Consider the following 9,238-nt stretch of genomic DNA (forward strand, 5'->3'; position numbering starts at 1 on the left):
CTGGAGTGAGAGGGAAGGTACTCCGGTGGATAGAGGAGTACCTAAGCAACAGGAGACAACGAGTCTGTGTGAGGGGTGAAGTCTCAGATAGGCGAGACGTCACAAGTGGAGTCCCGCAGGGGTCAGTCCTTGGACCTATACTGTTTCTGGTATATGTAAATGATCTCCCAGAGGGTATAGATTCGTTCCTCTCAATGTTTGCCGACGATGCAAAAATTATGAGGAGGATTGAAACAGAGGATGATAGTAGGAGGCTACAAGATGACCTGGATAGACTGAGTGAATGGTCCAACAAATGGCTGTTGAAGTTCAACCCGAGTAAATGCAAAGTAATGAAACTAGGCAGTGGAAACAGGAGGCCAGGCACAGGATACAGAATAGGAGATGAAGTACTTAATGAAACAGACAGAGAGAAAGATCTAGGAGTTGATATCACACTAAACCTGTCTCCTGAAGCCCACATAAAGAGAATAACGTCTGCGGCATATGCGAGGCTGGCTAACATCAGAACGGCGTTCAGGAACCTGTGTAAGGAATCATTCAGAATCTTGTACACCACATATGTAAGACCAATCCTGGAGTATGCGGCCCCAGCATGGAGCCCGTACCTTGTCAAGCACAAGACGAAGCTGGAAAAAGTCCAAAGGTATGCTACTAGACTAGTCCCAGAACTAAGAGGCATGAGTTATGAGGAAAGGCTGCCGGAAATGCACCTTACGACACTGGAAGACAGAAGAGTAAGGGGGGACATGATCACAACCTACAAAATCCTCAGGGAAATCGACCGGGTAAACAAGGATGAACTATTCAACACTGGTGGGACGCGAACAAGGGGACACAGGTGGAAGCTGAGTACCCACATGAGCCACAGAGACGTTAGAAAGAACTTTTTCAGTGTCAGAGTAGTTAGTAAATGGAATGCATTAGGAAGTGATGTGGTGAAGGCTGACTCCATACACAGTTTCAAATGTAGATATGATAGAGCCCAATAGGCTCAGGAATCTGTACACCAGTTGATTGACGGTTGAGAGGCGGGACCAAAGAGCCAGAGCTCAACTCCCGCAAGCACAATTAGGTGAGTACACACACACTATGTAGCCCCAGCACGGAGCCCGTATCTAGTCAAGCACAAGACGAAGCTGGAAAAAGTTCAGAGGTATGCCACTAGGTTAGTCCCAGAACTAAGAGGCATGAGTTATGAGGACAGACTACGTGAACTGCACCTCACGTCGCTGGAAGACAGAAGAGCTAGGGAAGACATAATCACCACATACAAAATTCTCAGGGAAATTGACAGGGTGGAAAAGGATGGATTATTTAACACTGGTGGCACACGTAAACGGGGACACAGGTGGAAGCTGAGTACTCAAATGAGGCACTTAGGTATATCTTGAGGTTATCTTGAGATGATTTCGGGGCTTTAGTGTCCCCGCGGCCCGGTCCTCGACCAGGCCTCCACCCCCAGGAAGCCAGCTGACTAACTCCCAGGTACCTATTTACTGCTAGGTAACAGGGGCATTCAGGGTGAAAGAAACTTTTGCCCATTTGTTTCTGCCTCGTGCGGGAATCGAACCCGCGGCACAGAATTACGAATCCTGCGCGCTATCCACCAGGCTACGAGGCCCCCCAGAGGCATTAGAAAGAACTTTTTCAGTGTCAGAGCAGTTAGTAAATGGAATGCACTAGGAAGTGATGTGGTGGAGGCTGACTCCATACACAGTTTCAAATGTAGATATGACAGAGCCCAGTAGGCTCAGGAACCTGTACATCTGTTGTTTGACGGTTGAGAGGTGGGCCGAAAGAGCAAAGTTCAACCCCCCACAAACGCAACTAAGTGAATACACACACACACACACACACACACACACACACACACACACACACACACACACACACACACACACACACACACACACACACACACACACACACACACACACACACACACACACACACACACACACACACACACACACACACACACACATGGGCTAGTGGACTTGGTAGCCTGGTGGATATCGCGCAGGACTCCTAATTCTGTGGCGCGGGTTCGATTCCCGCACCAGGCAGAAACAAATGGGCAAAGTTTCTTTCACCCTGAATGCGCCAGGTTACCTAGCAGCAAATAGGTACCTGGGAGTTAGTCAGCTGTCACGGGCTGCTTCCTGTGGTGTGCGTGTGTGGTGTGGGAAGAAAAGTAGTTAGTAAACAGTTGATTTACAGTTGAGAGGTGGTCCAAAAGAACAAATGATTATGATGCAAAAATTATGAGGAGGATTGAAACAGAGGATGATAGTAGGAGGCTACAAGATGACCTGGATAGACTGAGTGAATGGTCCAACAAATGGCTATTGAAGTTCAACCCGAGTAAATGCAAAGTAATGAAACTAGGCAGTGGAAACAGGAGGCCAGGCACAGGATACAGAATAGGAGATGAAGTACTTAATGAAACAGACAGAGAGAAAGATCTAGGAGTTGATATCACACCAAACCTGTCTCCTGAAGCCCACATAAAAAGAATAACGTCTGCGGCATATGCGAGGCTGGCTAACATCAGAACGGCGTTCAGGAACCTGTGTAAGGAATCATTCAGAATCTTGTACACCACATATGTAAGACCAATCCTGGAGTATGCGGCCCCAGCATGGAGCCCGTACCTTGTCAAGCACAAGACGAAGCTGGAAAAAGTCCAAAGGTATGCTACTAGACTAGTCCCAGAACTAAGAGGCATGAGTTATGAGGAAAGGCTGCGGGAAATGCACCTTACGACGCTGGAAGACAGAAGAGTAAGGAGGGACATGATCACAACCTACAAAATCCTCAGGGGAATCGACCGGGTAAACAAGGATGAACTATTCAACACTGGTGGGACGCGAACAAGGGGACACAGGTGGAAGCTGAGTACCCAAATGAGCCACAGAGACGTTAGAAAGAACTTTTTCAGTGTCAGAGTAGTTAGTAAATGGAATGCATTAGGAAGTGATGTGGTGCAGAGGCTGACTCCATACACAGTTTCAAATGTAGATATGATAGAGCCCAATAGGCTCAGGAATCTGTACACCAGTTGATTGACGGTTGAGAGGCGGGACCAAAGAGCCAGAGCTCAACCCCCGCAAGCACAATTAGGTGAGTACAATTAGGTGAGTACACAAACCCCCGGAAACGCACACACACACACACACACACACACACACACACACACACACACACACACACACACACACACACACACACTCACACACACACACACACACACACACACACACACACACACACACACACACACACACACACACACACACACACACACACACACACACACACACAAAAAGGGCGACAGACAAGAGGCACTGAACTACAGGCCAGTGTCCTTGACTTGTATACCATGCAAGGTGATGGAGAAGATCGTGAGAAAAAACCTGGTAACACATCTGGAGAGAAGGGACTTCGTGACAAATCGCCAACATGGATTCAGGGAGGGTAAATCTTTCCTTACAGGCTTGATAGAATTCTACGATCAGGTGACACAGATTAAGCAAGAAAGAGAGGGCTGGGCGGACTGCATTTTCTTGGATTGTCGGAAAGCCTTTGACACAGTACCGCATAAGAGGCTGGTACATAAGCTGGAGAGACAGGCAGGTGTAGCTGGTAAGGTGCTCCAGTGGATAAGGGAGTATCTAAGCAATAGGAAGCAGAGAGTTACGGTGAGGGGTGAGACCTCCGATTGGCGTGAAGTCACCAGTGGAGTCCCACAGGGCTCTGTACTCGGTCCTATCTTGTTTCTGATATATGTAAATGATCTCCCGGAGGGTATCGATTCATTTCTCTCAATGTTTGCGGACGATGCTAAAATTATGAGAAGGATTAAAACAGAAGAGGACTGTTTGAGGCTTCAAGAAGACCTAGACAAGCTGAAGGAATGGTCGAACAAATGGTTGTTAGAGTTTAACCCAACCAAATGTAATGTAATGAAGATAGGTGTAGGGAGCAGGAGGCCAGATACAAGGTATCATCTGGGAGAGGAAATTCTTCAGGAGTCAGAGAAGGAAAAAGACTTGGGGGTTGATATCACGCCAGACCTGTCTCCTGCAGCACATATCAAGCGGATAACATCAGCGGCATATGCCAGGCTGGCCAACATACGAACGGCATTCAGAAACTTGTGTAAAGAATCATTCAGAACTTTGTATACCACATATGTCAGGCCAATCCTGGAGTATGCAGCCCCAGCATGGAGTCCATATCTAGTCAAGGATAAGACTAAACTGGAAAAGGTTCAAAGGTTTGCCACCAGACTAGTACCCGAGCTGAGAGGTATGAGCTACGAGGAGAGACTACGGGAATTAAACCTCACTTCGCTGGAAGACAGAAGAGTTAGGGGGGACATGATCACCACATTCAAGATTCTGAAGGGGATTGATAGGGTAGATAAAGACAGTCTATTTAACACAAGGGGAACACGCACAAGGGGACACAGGTGGAAACTGAGTGCCCAAATGAGCCACAGAGATATTAGAAAAAACTTTTTTAGTGTCAGAGTGGTTGACAAATGGAATGCATTAGGAAGTGATGTGGTGGAGGCTGACTCCATACACAGTTTCAAGTGTAGATATGACAGAGCCCGATAGGCTCATGAATCTGTACACCTGTTGATTGACGGTTGAGAGGCGGGACCAAAGAGCCAGAGCTCAACCCCCGCAAACACAACTAGGTGAGAACTAGGTGAGTACACACACACACACACACACACACACACATACACACACACACACACACACACACACAAACACACACACACACACACACACACACACACACACACACACACACACACACACACACACACACACACACACACACACACACACACACACACACACACACACACACACACACACACACACACACACACACACACACACACACACACACACACACACACACACACACACACACACACACACACTTTTTCAGTGTCAGAGTAGTTAGTAAATGGAATGTACTAGGAAGTGATGTGGTGGAGGCTGACTCCATACACAGTTTCAAATGTAGATATGACAGAGCCCAATAGGCTCAGGAATCTGTACATCAGTTGACTGACGGTTGAGAGGCGGGACCAAAGAGCCTGGACCTAGATTCAGGAAGCTCTGTGTATTTCTTCGTAAGTGGGTTTGCTACCAAGGTTCCTAAGTGTTCCCTAAGAAGATGCTTAGGTGCAATTCAATAACGTCCACTTAGGAAGAAATTTGTTGGTTCACCTGCGTGCCGATAGAGGTCACTACTGTGTTTCGTTTGGCCAATCAGAGAGCAGCAACATTCATCATATTGAAGATTTAGCGCTGGCTTATCAGAGCTCTACTGCCTCCTGTTTCCGTCGAATTTTCTTAAAAAATTAGTATATTTCGAAGTAAAACAATGTTTTTTCAACTTCTACAGGCAGCACGGATATTGTAGTAAAGAAATATGTTACATTTGTTGTTTATCTACGTAATTCTAAGAGATACTGTGTAGCTGTCCTTGTTGCTCGGAAGATGTGCTGACAATTATTGTATATATTTACTGAATTTACCCAAGGGCCACTAACTATCTAGTGGCCTCGACGAGGACAGAAAGCCGGCGGCTTGTTAAAGGGCCCGCCAATTGTCTTAATGATATTTTTTAGCTGGAATTTGGCATTTTCGGAGTCAGCGGGTAGGCGGTTCCATGGGTTTATAGCCCACTTGATGGGAAAAAAACATCTGTTTTCAATCCTACTTAAGAGAACATACTCTCCAACACTATATCTGTGATTGCTTTATTATCAGTGACTTCATACCAAATGGTATGAGACATTTTGAGCTCTGTATTTACTTCATACACTCAGGAATATTGGAATATATTCTTGTGCTGCACCCAGATTTTGCCAGTGGAGGCTAATAGATCAGCATTAAGTATTTTGTTCTCTCCTAATTCCATGTATGACTGGCCATCCTGTGAGGTGAGGATGTTGGATGAGCTTGTAGCTGGTTTTTTATCTACACTGTGTGGTCCTTTATACAGAATAGGGAAGCAGCACATTGCTGTGTATACCTAAACATGTTTAAAAATACATTGTTTGAGAGGAGTCTTGTAGAAACTGGTAAGAGTAATTATAATATAATGTTTCCATAATTCAGTGCTTACCTCTTGCGAAAATCGCGAAGAGTTGTTTAGTCAGAGTTAATTTGTTTTTTGTATTGAGGCTGGTATTTTCTAAATTGATTCCAAGTACAGTATGTCTAACCATCCTGTGAGATGGGAGTATTAGATAAACTTATAGCTAGTTTTTTATCTACACTGTGTAATATTCCATATAGAATAGGGTAGCAGCACATTGCTGTGTATACCTAATCTTCTTAATAAAAAAAAATCAGTAATAAAGATTTTAAATTATAGTTTGTATTATTACTAATACAGTACTGTATTATCCTTATTAAATCATGTTGACCATGGATCATTAAGATCTTATGTTGATATGTAATAGTCATATTTCTTTTGAACTGCTAATCCATGCTAATCATTCATTAAATTGTGCATTATGTCTCAGTTTTTCACTTCCTTGGATATACTGTACAGTACAAAAAGATAGGATAAAAATAAACCAGTAATATTTCTTTCATTATATTTTTCATTTAAATAACTGCATCAATATTTTTACATCTGGCAGGATTTGTTTTACCATACAGGTGCATTATTTGTTAAAAAAAAATTTGGTTTATTGTTACACACAATGGTGCTACATAGCCTTCCCAGCTTGGTGCCTTCTTTTAATACTTACTGATTAAAAAATAAATAATAAATACATTTTATTCAGGAAAAGTACATACAGTTGATTTACAAACATAATGTTGGATTTATAATCTGAGCTAGTACATACAATACCTATAGCCACTAATACTCATAGCATTTCGGGCAAGGTGTGGGGGAAAAAACACAGACTAAAACTTAATAGTAATCGGGATTAGGTATAAATTGTGTTGAAAGAAAGAATAAAAAATACAAAAAGGGGGGTTAACATAGCATAAATCAGCAATTGCACATGTTGGTGAACAGCGTTGTTTAAAAAATAGCAAGACATGGGTTGACATTTAGGAGGTAAGTTAGGTTACATGGAGTTAATTAGGCAGTACTTGGTTTAACTCTTAAACTGGTTGAGAGAGGTACAGCCTTTGACATGATTCGGGAAGTCATTCCACATTCTGGGTCCCTTGATTCGTAGAGCACTTCTAGTTTGGTTACACACAGTCAAATTGTGTAACAGGAAGAGGTCTTGGACACCAATTTGTTCCATGCTAAATGTAGAGGAATCAGCTGAGTATTCCTCAAATAAAATAAGTTGCCTCAGCTTATAAGGTAAATAAAATAAGCATTTCTCAAATAAGTAGCTGCCTCACCTCACTGCCTTACAGCTACATAGCCTTCCCGGCATGGTGCCTTCTTTTGATAATTACTTGTTCCACACCCAAATTGTATAACAGGAAGAGGTCTTGGACCCCTACTTCCCTCTCTCTTTTTTAATAGTCTATATAGTCATAATTATAGCTTTAAGTATTCAATGAATAAAGTTTTTGACATTTTTACCCTTCTCCTTACCTAACATCATTTGTGCAACATATTTTTATTTTATGTCTCACCAAGATTTAATTTCAAAATAAAACCAAACTAAATAAATTAGAAATGGGTATGTATAGCTAAGGTATACCCTTACTACTAGGTGAACAGGGGCATTTGGTGATAGTAAATGATCCCATCAGGCAGGGCTCATCACCTTCTCTCATATATCATGTTCACCAGTGATTATTTACTTAATACCTACGGGTATAATATCTTGCTATTATAAAACTAATTCTACTATCATAAAAGACATATTTACTTTAAGTTTCAAGCAGAGAATGCATATATAACTAACACGAAGGACTCCTCTTCACTAGATTTTTTTATGTGAGAAGAGAAGCAGAGAAAAGTTTTGAAAATGATATAGCAAACAAAGCCAAGACCGAACCAAAGCTACTCCACAGTCACATCAGAAGGAAAACAACAGTGAAAGAACAGGTATTGAAACTTTGAACAGGCGAGGACAGGTATACAGAGAATGACAGAGAGGTGTGTGAAGAACTCAACAAGAGGTTCCAGGAGGTCTTCACAATAGAACAACGTAGGGTCACTGTGCTAGGAGAAAGGGAGGTAAACCAGGCAGCCTTGGAAGAGTTAGAAATTACGAGAGAGGAGGTCAAGAGACACCTGCTGGATCTGGATGTTAGAAAGGCTGTTGGTCCAGATTGGATCTCACCATGGGTACTGAAAGAGTGTGCAGAGGCACTTTGTTTGCCACTCTCCATAGTGTATAGTAAGTCACTGGAGACGGAAGAACTACCAGAAATATGGAAGATGGTGAATGTGGTCCCAATATACAAAAAGGGAGTCAGGCAAGAGGCACTGAACTACAGGCCAGTGTCCTTGACTTGTATACCATGCAAGGTGATGGAGAAGATCGTGAGAAAAAACCTGGTAACACATCTGGAGAGAAGGGACTTCGTGACAAATCGCCAACATGGGGTTCAGGGAGGGTAAATCTTGCCTTACAGGTTTGATAGAATTCTACGATCAGGTGAAAAAGATTAAGCAAGAAAGAAAGGGCTGGGCGAACTGCATTTTCTTGGATTGTCGGAAAGCCTTTGACACAGTACCGCATAAGAGGCTGGTACATAAGCAGGAGAGACAGGCAGGTGTAGCTGGTAAGGTGCACCAGTGGATAAGGGAGTATCTAAGCAATAGGAAGCAGAGAGTTACGGTGAGGGGTGAGACCTCCGATTGGCGTGAAGTTACCAGTGGAGTCCCACAGGGCTCTGTACTCGGTCCTATCTTGTTTCTGATATATGTAAATGATCTCCCGGACGGTATCAATTCATTTCTCTCGATGTTTACGGACGATGCTAAAATTATGAGAAGGATTAAAACAGAAGAGGACTGTTTGAGGCTTCAAGAAGACCTAGACAAGCTGAAGGAATGGTCGAACAAATGGTTGCTAGAGTTTAACCCAACCAAATGTAATGTAATGAAGATAGGTGTAGGGAGCAGGAGGCCAGATACAAGGTATCATCTGGGAGAGGAAATTCTTCAGGAGTCAGAGAAGGAAAAAAGACTTGGGGGTGGATATCACGCCAGACCTGTCTCCTGCAGCACATATCAAGCGGATAACATCAGCGGCATATGCCAGGCT

The sequence above is a fragment of the Procambarus clarkii genome, chromosome 47, assembly GCF_040958095.1.
Source record: "Procambarus clarkii isolate CNS0578487 chromosome 47, FALCON_Pclarkii_2.0, whole genome shotgun sequence".
NCBI classification, from domain to species: Eukaryota; Metazoa; Arthropoda; class Malacostraca; order Decapoda; family Cambaridae; genus Procambarus; species Procambarus clarkii.